The sequence below is a fragment of the Macaca nemestrina genome, chromosome 18, assembly GCF_043159975.1.
Source record: "Macaca nemestrina isolate mMacNem1 chromosome 18, mMacNem.hap1, whole genome shotgun sequence".
Taxonomy (NCBI): Eukaryota; Metazoa; Chordata; class Mammalia; order Primates; family Cercopithecidae; genus Macaca; species Macaca nemestrina.
Window position 1 is genome coordinate 37,913,940 of NC_092142.1, and position 13,270 is coordinate 37,927,209.

The window sequence follows — 13,270 nt, forward strand, 5'->3', positions numbered from 1 at the left end:
TTCTGTTAATTCATCTCACAGTGTTACATCTGTATTTCGTGGATCTCTTTGCTAGCCTTATTTCTGTGGAATCTGAGAACAGATATTTCGGATCCCAGCGGAGACTATATGGCCAAAGGAAATATACTCCGATAACAAAGAGAAAGAAGCTTTCTGAGAAACTTCTTTGTGTTCTGTGAAATCATCTCACAGAGTTACAGCTTTCCCCTCAAGAAGCCTTTCGCTAAGACAGTTCTTGTGGAATTGGCAAAGTGATATTTGGAAGCCCATAGAGGGCTATGGTGAAAAAGGAAATATCCTCAGATGAAATCTGGAAAGAAGCTTTCTGAGAAACTGCTTAGTGTTCTGTTAATTCATCTCACAGAGTTACATCTGTATTTCGTGGATCTCTTTGCTAGCCTTATTTCTGTGGAATCTGAGAACAGATATTTCGGATCCCTTTGGAGACTATAGGGCCAAAGGAAATATCCTCCGATAACAAAGAGAAAGAAGCTTTCTGAGAAACTTCTTTGTGTTCTGTGAAATCATCTCACAGAGTTACAGCTTTCCCCTCAAGAAGCCTTTCGCTAAGACAGTTCTTGTGGAATTGGCAAAGTGATATTTGGAAGCCCATAGAGGGCTATGGTGAAAAAGGAAATATCCTCAGATGAAATCTGGAAAGAAGCTTTCTGAGAAACTGCTTAGTGTTCTGTTAATTCATCTCACAGAGTTACATCTGTATTTCGTGGATCTCTTTGCTAGCCTTATTTTTGTGGAATCTGAGAACAGATATTTCTGTTCCCTTTGGAGACTATAGGGACAAAGGAAATATCCTCCGATAACAAAGAGAAAGAAGCTTTCTGAGAAACTTCTTTGTGTTCTGTGAAATCATCTCACAGAGGTACAGCTTTCCCCTCAAGAAGCCTTTCGCTAAGACAGTTCTTGTGGAATTGGCAAAGTGATATTTGGAAGCCCATAGAGGGCTATGGTGAAAAAGGAAATATCCTCAGATGAAATCTGGAAAGAAGCTTTCTGAGAAACTGCTTAGTGTTCTGTTAATTCATCTCACAGAGTTACATCTGTATTTCGTGGATCTCTTTGCTAGCCTTATTTCTGTGGAATCTGAGAACAGATATTTCGGTTCCCTTTGGAGACGATAGGGCCTAAGGAAATATCCTCCGATAACAAAGAGAAAGAAGCTTTCTGAGAAACTTCTTTGTGTTCTGTGAAATCATCTCACAGAGTTACAGCTTTCCCCTCAAGAAGCCTTTTGCTAAGACAGTTCTTGTGGAATTGGCAAAGTGATATTTGGAAGCCCATAGAGGGCTATGGTGAAAAAGGAAATATCCTCAGATGAAATCTGGAAAGAAGCTTTCTGAGAAACTGCTTAGTGTTCTGTTAATTCATCTCACAGAGTTACATCTGTATTTCGTGGATCTCTTTGCTACCCTTATTTTTGTGGAATCTGAGAACAGATATTTCTGTTCCCTTTGGAGACTACAGGGCCAAAGGAAATATCCTCCGATAACAAAGAGAAAGAAGCTTTCTGAGAAACTTCTTTCTGTTCTGTGAAATCATCTCACAGAGTTACAGCTTTCCCCTCAAGAAGCCTTTCGCTAAGATAGTTCTTGTGGAATTGGCAAAGTGATATTTGGAAGCCCATAGAGGGCTATGGTGAAAAAGGAAATATCCTCAGATGAAATCTGGAAAGAAGCTTTCTGAGAAACTGCTTAGTGTTCTGTTAATTCATCTCACAGAGTTACATCTGTATTTCGTGGATCTCTTTGCTAGCCTTATTTCTGTGGAATCTGAGAACAGATATTTCGGATCCCAGTGGAGACTATATGGCCAAAGGAAATATCCTCCGATAACAAAGAGAAAGAAGCTTTCTGAGAAACTTCTTTGTGTTCTGTGAAATCATCTCACCGAGTTACAGCTTTCCCCTCAAGAAGCTTTTCACTAAGACAGTTCTTGTAGATTTGGCAAAGTGATATTTGGAAGCCCATAGAGGGCTATGGTGAAAAAGGAAATATGCTCAGATGAAATCTGGAAAGAAGCTTTCTGAGAAACTGCTTAGTGTTCTGTTAATTCATCTCACAGAGTTACATCTGTATTTCGTGGATCTCTTGCTACCCTTATTTATGTGGAATCTGAGAACAGATATTTCGGTTCCCTTTGGAGACGATAGGGCCAAAGGAAATATCCTCCGATAACAAAGAGAAAGAAGCTTTCTGAGAAACTTCTTTGTGTTCTGTGAAATCATCTCACAGAGTTACAGCTTTCCCCTCAAGAAGCCTTTCGCTAAGACAGTTCTTGTGGAATTGGCAAAGTGATATTTGGAAGCCCATAGAGGGCTATGGTGAAAAAGGAAATATCCTCAGATGAAATCTGGAAAGAAGCTTTCTGAGAAACTGCTTAGTGTTCTGTTAATTCATCTCACAGTGTTACATCTGTATTTCGTGGATCTCTTTGCTAGCCTTATTTCTGTGGAATCTGAGAACAGATATTTCGGATCCCAGCGGAGACTATATGGCCAAAGGAAATATACTCCGATAACAAAGAGAAAGAAGCTTTCTGAGAAACTTCTTTGTGTTCTGTGAAATCATCTCACAGAGTTAGAGCTTTCCCCTCAAGAAGCTTTTCACTAAGACAGTTCTTGTAGATTTGGCAAAGTGATATTTGGAAGCCCATTGAGGGCTATGGTGAAAAAGGAAATATCCTCAGATGAAATCTGGAAAGAAGCTTTCTGAGAAACTGCTTAGTGTTCTGTTAATTCATCTCACGGAGTTACATCCGTATTTCGTGGATCTCTTTGCTAGCCTTATTTCTGTGGAATCTGAGAACAGATATTTCGGATCCCTTTGGAGACTATAGGGCCAAAGGAAATATCCTCCGATAACAAAGAGAAAGAAGCTTTCTGAGAAACTTCTTTGTGTTCTGTGAAATCATCTCACAGAGTTACAGCTTTCACCTCAAGAAGCCTTTCGCTAAGACAGTTCTTGTGGAATTGGCAAAGTGATATTTCGAAGCCCAAAGAGGGCTATGGTGAAAAAGGAAATATCCTCAGATGAAATCTGGAAAGAAGCTTTCTGAGAAACTGCTTAGTGTTCTGTTAATTCATCTCACAGAGTTACATCTGTATTTCGTGGATCTCTTTGCTAGCCTTATTTTTGTGGAATCTGAGAACAGATATTTCGGATCCCAGTGGAGACTATATGGCCAAAGGAAATATACTCCGATAACAAAGAGAAAGAAGCTTTCTGAGAAACTTCTTTGTGTTCTGTGAAATCATCTCACAGAGTTACAGCTTTCCCCTCAAGAAGCCTTTCGCTAAGACAGTTCTTGTGGAATTGGCAAAGTGATATTTGGAAGCCCATAGAGGGCTATGGTGAAAAAGGAAATATCCTCAGATGAAATCTGGAAAGAAGCTTTCTGAGAAACTGCTTAGTGTTCTGTTAATTCATCTCACAGAGTTACATCTGTATTTCGTGGATCTCTTTGCTAGCCTTATTTCTGTGGAATCTGAGAACAGATATTTCGGATCCCAGTGGAGACTATATGGCCAAAGGAAATATACTCCGATAACAAAGAGAAAGAAGCTTTCTGAGAAACTTCTTTGTGTTCTGTGAAATCATCTCACAGAGTTACAGCTTTCCCCTCAAGAAGCCTTTCGCTAAATAGTTCTTGTGGAATTCGCAAAGTGATATTTGGAATCCCTTAGAGGGCTATGGTGAAAAAGGAAATATCCTCTGATGAAATCTGGAAAGAAGCTTTCTGAGAAACTGCTTAGTGTTCTGTTAATTCATCTCACAGAGTTACATCTGTATTTCGTGGATCTCTTTGCTAGCCTTATTTCTGTGGAATTTGAGAACAGATATTTCGGATCCCAGTGGAGACTATATGGCCAAAGGAAATATACTCCGATAACAAAGAGAAAGAAGCTTTCTGAGAAACTTCTTTGTGTTCTGTGAAATCATCTCAAAGAGTTACAGCTTTCCCCTCAAGAAGCTTTTCCTAAGACAGTTCTTGTAGATTTGGCAAAGTGATATTTGGAAGCCCATAGAGGGCTATGGTGAAAAAGGAAATATCCTCAGATGAAATCTGGAAAGAAGCTTTCTGAGAAACTGCTTAGTGTTCTGTTAATTCATCTCACAGAGTTACATCTGTATTTCGTGGATCTCTTTGCTAGCCTTATTTCTGTGGAATCTGAGAACAGATATTTCGGATCCCTTTGGAGACTATAGGGCCAAAGGAAATATCCTCCGATAACAAAGAGAAAGAAGCTTTCTGAGAAACTTCTTTGTGTTCTGTGAAATCATCTCACAGAGTTACAGCTTTCCCCTCAAGAAGCCTTTCGCTAAGACAGTTCTTGTGGAATTGGCAAAGTGATATTTGGAAGCCCATAGAGGGCTATGGTGAAAAAGGAAATATCCTCAGATGAAATCTGGAAAGAAGCTTTCTGAGAAACTGCTTAGTGTTCTGTTAATTCATCTCACAGAGTTACATCTGTATTTCGTGGATCTCTTTGCTAGCCTTATTTTTGTGGAATCTGAGAACAGATATTTCTGTTCCCTTTGGAGACTATAGGGACAAAGGAAATATCCTCCGATAACAAAGAGAAAGAAGCTTTCTGAGAAACTTCTTTGTGTTCTGTGAAATCATCTCACAGAGGTACAGCTTTCCCCTCAAGAAGCCTTTCGCTAAGACAGTTCTTGTGGAATTGGCAAAGTGATATTTGGAAGCCCATAGAGGGCTATGGTGAAAAAGGAAATATCCTCAGATGAAATCTGGAAAGAAGCTTTCTGAGAAACTGCTTAGTGTTCTGTTAATTCATCTCACAGAGTTACATCTGTATTTCGTGGATCTCTTTGCTAGCCTTATTTCTGTGGAATCTGAGAACAGATATTTCGGTTCCCTTTGGAGACGATAGGGCCTAAGGAAATATCCTCCGATAACAAAGAGAAAGAAGCTTTCTGAGAAACTTCTTTGTGTTCTGTGAAATCATCTCACAGAGTTACAGCTTTCCCCTCAAGAAGCCTTTCGCTAAGACAGTTCTTGTGGAATTGGCAAAGTGATATTTGGAAGCCCATAGAGGGCTATGGTGAAAAAGGAAATATCCTCAGATGAAATCTGGAAAGAAGCTTTCTGAGAAACTGCTTAGTGTTCTGTTAATTCATCTCACAGAGTTACATCTGTATTTCGTGGATCTCTTTGCTACCCTTATTTTTGTGGAATCTGAGAACAGATATTTCTGTTCCCTTTGGAGACTACAGGGCCAAAGGAAATATCCTCCGATAACAAAGAGAAAGAAGCTTTCTGAGAAACTTCTTTCTGTTCTGTGAAATCATCTCACAGAGTTACAGCTTTCCCCTCAAGAAGCCTTTCGCTAAGATAGTTCTTGTGGAATTGGCAAAGTGATATTTGGAAGCCCATAGAGGGCTATGGTGAAAAAGGAAATATCCTCAGATGAAATCTGGAAAGAAGCTTTCTGAGAAACTGCTTAGTGTTCTGTTAATTCATCTCACAGAGTTACATCTGTATTTCGTGGATCTCTTTGCTAGCCTTATTTCTGTGGAATCTGAGAACAGATATTTCGGATCCCAGTGGAGACTATATGGCCAAAGGAAATATACTCCGATAACAAAGAGAAAGAAGCTTTCTGAGAAACTTCTTTGTGTTCTGTGAAATCATCTCACAGAGTTACAGCTTTCCCCTCAAGAAGCTTTTCACTAAGACAGTTCTTGTAGATTTGGCAAAGTGATATTTGGAAGCCCATAGAGGGCTATGGTGAAAAAGGAAATATGCTCAGATGAAATCTGGAAAGAAGCTTTCTGAGAAACTGCTTAGTGTTCTGTTAATTCATCTCACAGAGTTACATCTGTATTTCGTGGATCTCTTGCTACCCTTATTTATGTGGAATCTGAGAACAGATATTTCGGTTCCCTTTGGAGACGATAGGGCCAAAGGAAATATCCTCCGATAACAAAGAGAAAGAAGCTTTCTGAGAAACTTCTTTGTGTTCTGTGAAATCATCTCACAGAGTTACAGCTTTCCCCTCAAGAAGCCTTTCGCTAAGACAGTTCTTGTGGAATTGGCAAAGTGATATTTGGAAGCCCATAGAGGGCTATGGTGAAAAAGGAAATATCCTCAGATGAAATCTGGAAAGAAGCTTTCTGAGAAACTGCTTAGTGTTCTGTTAATTCATCTCACAGGGTTACATCTGTATTTCGTGGATCTCTTTGCTAGCCTTATTTCTGTGGAATCTGAGAACAGATATTTCGGATCCCAGCGGAAACTATATGGCCAAAGGAAATATACTCCGATAACAAAGAGAAAGAAGCTTTCTGAGAAACTTCTTTGTGTTCTGTGAAATCATCTCACAGAGTTAGAGCTTTCCCCTCAAGAAGCTTTTCACTAAGACAGTTCTTGTAGATTTGGCAAAGTGATATTTGGAAGCCCATTGAGGGCTATGGTGAAAAAGGAAATATCCTCAGATGAAATCTGGAAAGAAGCTTTCTGAGAAACTGCTTAGTGTTCTGTTAATTCATCTCACGGAGTTACATCCGTATTTCGTGGATCTCTTTGCTAGCCTTATTTCTGTGGAATCTGAGAACAGATATTTCGGATCCCTTTGGAGACTATAGGGCCAAAGGAAATATCCTCCGATAACAAAGAGAAAGAAGCTTTCTGAGAAACTTCTTTGTGTTCTGTGAAATCATCTCACAGAGTTACAGCTTTCCCCTCAAGAAGCCTTTCGCTAAGACAGTTCTTGTGGAATTGGCAAAGTGATATTTCGAAGCCCAAAGAGGGCTATGGTGAAAAAGGAAATATCCTCAGATGAAATCTGGAAAGAAGCTTTCTGAGAAACTGCTTAGTGTTCTGTTAATTCATCTCACAGAGTTACATCTGTATTTCGTGGATCTCTTTGCTAGCCTTATTTTTGTGGAATCTGAGAACAGATATTTCGGATCCCAGTGGAGACTATATGGCCAAAGGAAATATACTCCGATAACAAAGAGAAAGAAGCTTTCTGAGAAACTTCTTTGTGTTCTGTGAAATCATCTCACAGAGTTACAGCTTTCCCCTCAAGAAGCCTTTCGCTAAGACAGTTCTTGTGGAATTGGCAAAGTGATATTTGGAAGCCCATAGAGGGCTATGGTGAAAAAGGAAATATCCTCAGATGAAATCTGGAAAGAAGCTTTCTGAGAAACTGCTTAGTGTTCTGTTAATTCATCTCACAGAGTTACATCTGTATTTCGTGGATCTCTTTGCTACCCTTATTTTTGTGGAATCTGAGAACAGATATTTCTGTTCCCTTTGGAGACTACAGGGCCAAAGGAAATATCCTCCGATAACAAAGAGAAAGAAGCTTTCTGAGAAACTTCTTTCTGTTCTGTGAAATCATCTCACAGAGTTACAGCTTTCCCCTCAAGAAGCCTTTCGCTAAGACAGTTCTTGTGGAATTGGCAAAGTGATATTTGGAAGCCCATAGAGGGCTATAGTGAAAAAGGAAATATCCTCAGATGAAATCTGGAAAGAAGCTTTCTGAGAAACTGCTTCGTGTTCTGTTAATTCATCTCACGGAGTTACATCCGTATTTCGTGGATCTCTTTGCTAGCCTTATTTCTGTGGAATCTGAGAACAGATATTTCGGATCCCTTTGGAGACTATAGGGCCAAAGGAAATATCCTCCGATAACAAAGAGAGAGAAGCTTTCTGAGAAACTTCTTTGTGTTCTGTAAAATCATCTCACAGAGTTACAGCTTTCCCCTCAAGAAGCCTTTCGCTAAGACAGTTCTTGTGGAATTGGCAAAGTGATATTTGGAAGCCCATAGAGGGCTATGGTGAAAAAGGAAATATCCTCAGATGAAATCTGGAAAGAAGCTTTCTGAGAAAGTGCTTAGTGTTCTGTTAATTCATCTCACAGAGTTACATCTGTATTTCGTGGATCTCTTTGCTAGCCTTATTTCTGTGGAATCTGGGAACAGATATTTCTGTTCCCTTTGGAGACTATAGGGCCAAAGGAAATATCCTCCGATAACAAAGAGAAAGAAGCTTTCTGAGTACTTCTTTGTGTTCTGTGAAATCATCTCACAGAGTTACAGCTTTCCCCTCAAGAAGCCTTTCGCTAAGACAGTTCTTGTGGAATTGGCAAAGTGATATTTGGAAGCCCATAGAGGGCTATGTTGAAAAAGGAAATATCCTCAGATGAAATCTGGAAAGAAACTTTCTGAGAAACTGCTTAGTGTTCTGTTAATTCATCTCACAGAGTTACATCTGTATTTCGTGGATCTCTTTGCTAGCCTTATTTCTGTGGAATCTGAGAACAGATATTTCGGATCACTTTGGAGACTATAGGGCCAAAGGAAATATCCTCCGATAACAAAGAGAAAGAAGCTTTCTGAGAAACTTCTTTGTGTTCTGTGAAATCATCTCACAGACTTACAGCTTTCCCCTCAAGAAGCCTTTCGCTAAGACAGTTCTTGTGGAATTGGCAAAGTGATATTTGGAAGCCCATAGAGGGCTATGGTGAAAAAGGAAATATCCTCAGATGAAATCTGGAAAGAAGCTTTCTGAGAAACTGCTTAGTGTTCTGTTAATTCATCTCACAGAGTTACATCTGTATTTCGTGGATCTCTTTGCTACGCTTATTTTTGTGGAATCTGAGAACAGATATTTCTGTTCCCTTTGGAGACTACAGGGCCAAAGGAAATATCCTCCGATAACAAAGAGAAAGAAGCTTTCTGAGAAACTTCTTTGTGTTCTGTGAAATCATCTCACAGAGTTACAGCTTTCCCCTCAAGAAGCCTTTCGCTAAGACAGTTCTTGTGGAATTGGAAAAGTGATATTTGGAAGCCCATAGAGGGCTATGGTGAAAAAGGAAATATCCTCAGATGAAATCTGGAAAGAAGCTTTCTGAGAAACTGCTTAGTGTTCTGTTAATTCATCTCACAGAGTTACATCTGTATTTCGTGGATCTCTTTGCTAGCCTTATTTCTGTGGAATCTGAGGACAGATATTTCAGATCCCAGTGGAGACTATATGGCCAAAGGAAATATACTCCGATAACAAAGAGAAAGAAGCTTTCTGAGAAACTTCTTTGTGTTCTGTGAAATCATCTCACAGAGTTACAGCTTTCCCCTCAAGAAGCCTTTCGCTAAGACAGTTCTTGTGGAATTGGGAAAGTGATATTTGGAAGCCCATAGAGGGCTATGGTGAAAAAGGAAATATCCTCAGATGAAATCTGGAAAGAAGCTTTCTGAGAAACTGCTTAGTGTTCTGTTAATTCATCTCACAGAGTTACATCTGTATTTCGTGGATCTCTTTGCTACCCTTATTTTTGTGGAATCTGAGAACAGATATTTCTGTTCCCTTTGGAGACTACAGGGCCAAAGGAAATATCCTCCGATAACAAAGAGAAAGAAGCTTTCTGAGAAACTTCTTTCTGTTCTGTGAAATCATCTCACAGAGTTACAGCTTTCCCCTCAAGAAGCCTTTCGCTAAGACAGTTCTTGTGGAATTGGAAAAGTGATATTTGGAAGCCCATAGAGGGCTATGGTGAAAAAGGAAATATCCTCAGATGAAATCTGGAAAGAAGCTTTCTGAGAAACTGCTTAGTGTTCTGTTAATTCATCTCACAGAGTTACATCTGTATTTCGTGGATCTCTTTGCTAGCCTTATTTCTGTGGAATCTGAGAACAGATATTTCGGATCCCAGTGGAGACTATATGGCCAAAGGAAATATACTCCGATAACAAAGAGAAAGAAGCTTTCTGAGAAACTTCTTTGTGTTCTGTGAAATCATCTCACAGAGTTACAGCTTTCCCCTCAAGAAGCTTTTCACTAAGACAGTTCTTGTAGATTTGGCAAAGTGATATTTGGAAGCCCATTGAGGGCTATGGTGAAAAAGGAAATATCCTCAGATGAAATCTGGAAAGAAGCTTTCTGGGAAATTGCTTAGTGTTCTGTTAATTCATCTCACAGAGTTACATCTGTATTTCGTGGATCTCTTTGCTAGCCTTATTGCTCTGGAATCTGAGAACAGATATTTCGGTTCCCTATGGAGACGATAGGGCCTAAGGAAATATCCTCCGATAACAAAGAGAAAGAAGCTTTCTGAGAAACTTCTTTGTGTTCTGTGAAATCATCTCACAGAGTTACAGCTTTCCCCTCAAGAAGCCGTTCGCTAAGACAGTTCTTGTGGAATTGGCAAAGTGATATTTGGAAGCCCATAGAGGGCTATGGTGAAAAAGGAAATATCCTCAGATGAAATCTGGAAAGAAGCTTTCTGAGAGACTGCTTAGTGTTCTGTTAATTCATCTAACAGAGTTACATCTGTATTTCGTGGATCTCTTTGCTAGCCTCATTTCTGTGGAATCTGAGAACAGATATTTCAGATCCCTTTGGAGACTATAGGGTCAAAGATAATATCCTCCGATAACAAAGAGAAAGAAGCTTTCTGAGAAACTTCTTTGTGTTCTGTGAAATCATCTCACAGAGTTACAGCTTTCCCCTCAAGAAGCCTTTCGCTAAGACAGTTCTTGTGGAATTGGCAAAGTGATATTTGGAAGCCCATAGAGGGCTATGATGAAAAAGGAAATATCCTCAGATGAAATCTGGAAAGAAGCTTTCTGAGAAACTGCTTAGTGTTCTGTTAATTCATCTCACGGAGTTACATCCGTATTTCGTGGATCTCTTTGCTAGCCTTATTTCTGTGGAATCTGAGAACAGATATTTCGGATCCGTTTGGAGACTATAGGGCCAAAGGAAATATCCTCCGATAACAAAGAGAAAGAAGCTTTCTGAGAAACCTCTTTGTGTTCTGTGAAATCATCTCACAGAGTTACAGCTTTCCCCTCAAGAAGCCTTTCGCTAAGACAGTTCTTGTGGAATTGGCAAAGTGATATTTGGAAGCCCTTAGAGGGCTATGGTGAAAAAGGAAATATCCTCAGATGAAATCTGGAAAGAAGCTTTCTGAGAAACTGCTTAGGGTTCTGTTAATTCATCTCACAGAGTTACATCTGTATTTCGTGGATCTCTTTGCTACGCTTATTTTTGTGGAATCTGAGAACAGATATTTCTGTTCCCCTTGGAGACTACAGTGTCAAAGGAAATATCCTCCGATAACAAAGAGAAAGAAGCTTTCTGAGAAACTTCTTTGTGTTCTGTGAAATCATCTCACAGAGTTACAGATTTCCCCTCAAGAAGCCTTTCGCTAAGACAGTTCTTGTGGAATTGGCAAAGTGATATTTGGAAGCCCATAGAGGGCTATGGTGAAAAAGGAAATATCCTCAGATGAAATCTGGAAAGAAGCTTTCTGAGAAATTGCTTAGTGTTCTGTTAATTAATCTCACAGAGTTACATCTGTATTTCGTGGATCTCTTTGCTAGCCTTATTTCTGTGGAATCTGAGAACAGATATTTGGGATCCCAGTGGAGACTATATGGCCAAAGGAAATATACTCCGATAACAGAGAGAAAGAAGCTTTCTGAGAAACTTCTTTGAGTTCTGTGAAATCATCTCACAGAGTTAGAGCTTTCCCCTCAAGAAGCTTTTCACTAAGACAGTTCTTGTAGATTTGGCAAAGTGATATTTGGAAGCCCATAGAGGGCTATGGTGAAAAAGGAAATATCCTCAGATGAAATCTGGAAAGAAGCTTTCTGAGAAACTGCTTAGTGTTCTGTTAATTCATCTCACAGAGCTACATCTGTATTTCGTGGATCTCTTTGCTAGCCTTATTTCTGTGGAATCTGAGAACAGATATTTCGGTTCCCTTTGGAGACGATAGGGCCAAAGGAAATATCCTCCGATAACAGAGAAAGAAGCTTTCTGAGAAACTTCTTTGTGTTCTGTGAAATCATCTCACAGAGTTACAGCTTTCCCCTCAAGAAGCCTTTCGCTAAGACAGTTCTTGTGGAATTGGCAAAGTGATATTTGGAAGCCCATAGAGGGCTATGGTGAAAAAGGAAATATCCTCAGATGAAATCTGGAAAGAAGCTTTCTGAGAAACTGCTTAGTGTTCTGTTAATTCATCTCACAGAGTTACATCTGTATTTCGTGGATTTCTTTGCTACCCTTATTTTTGTGGAATCTGAGAACAGATATTTCTGTTCCCTTTGGAGACTACAGGGCCAAAGGAAATATCCTCCGATAACAAAGAGAAAGAAGCGTTCTGAGAAACTTCTTTGTGTTCTGTGAAATCATCTCACAGAGGTACAGCTTTCCCCTCAAGAAGCCTTTCGCTAAGACAGTTCTTGTGGAATTGGCAAAGTGATATTTGGAAGCCCATAGAGGGCTATGGTGAAAAAGGAAATATCCTCAGATGAAATCTGGAAAGAAGCTTTCTGAGAAACTGCTTAGTGTTCTGTTAATTCATCTCACAGAGTTACATCTGTATTTCGTGGATCTCTTTGCTAGCCTTATTTCTGTGGAATCTGAGAACAGATATTTCGGTTCCCTTTGGAGACGATAGGGCCTAAGGAAATATCCTCCGATAACAAAGAGAAAGAAGCTTTCTGAGAAACTTCTTTGTGTTCTGTGAAATCATCTCACAGAGTTACAGCTTTCCCCTCAAGAAGCCTTTCGCTAAGACAGTTCTTGTGGAATTGGCAAAGTGATATTTGGAAGCCCAGAGAGGGCTATGGTGAAAAAGGAAATATCCTCAGATGAAATCTGGAAAGAAGCTTTCTGAGAAACTGCTTAGTGTTCTGTTAATTCATCTCACAGAGTTACATCTGTATTTCGTGGATCTCTTTGCTACCCTTATTTCTGTGGAATCTGAGAACAGATATTTCGGATCCCAGTGGAGACTATATGGCCAAAGGAAATATACTCCGATAACAAAGAGAAAGAAGCTTTCTGAGAAACTTCTTTGTGTTCTGTGAAATCATCTCACAGAGTTACAGCTTTCCCCTCAAGAAGCCTTTCGCTAAGACAGTTCTTGTGGAATTGGCAAAGTGATATTTGGAAGCCCATAGAGGGCTATGGTGAAAAAGGAAATATCCTCAGATGAAATCTGGAAAGAAGCTTTCTGAGAAACTGCTTAGTGTTCTGTTAATTCATCTCACAGAGTTACATCTGTATTTCGTGGATCTCTTTGCTACCCTTATTTTTGTGGAATCTGAGAACAGATATTTCTGTTCCCTTTGGAGACTACAGGGCCAAAGGAAATATCCTCCGATAACAAAGAGAAAGAAGCTTTCTGAGAAACTTCTTTGTGTTCTGTGAAATCATCTCACAGAGTTACAGCTTTCCCCTCAAGAAGCCTTTCGCTAAGACAGTTCTTGTGGAA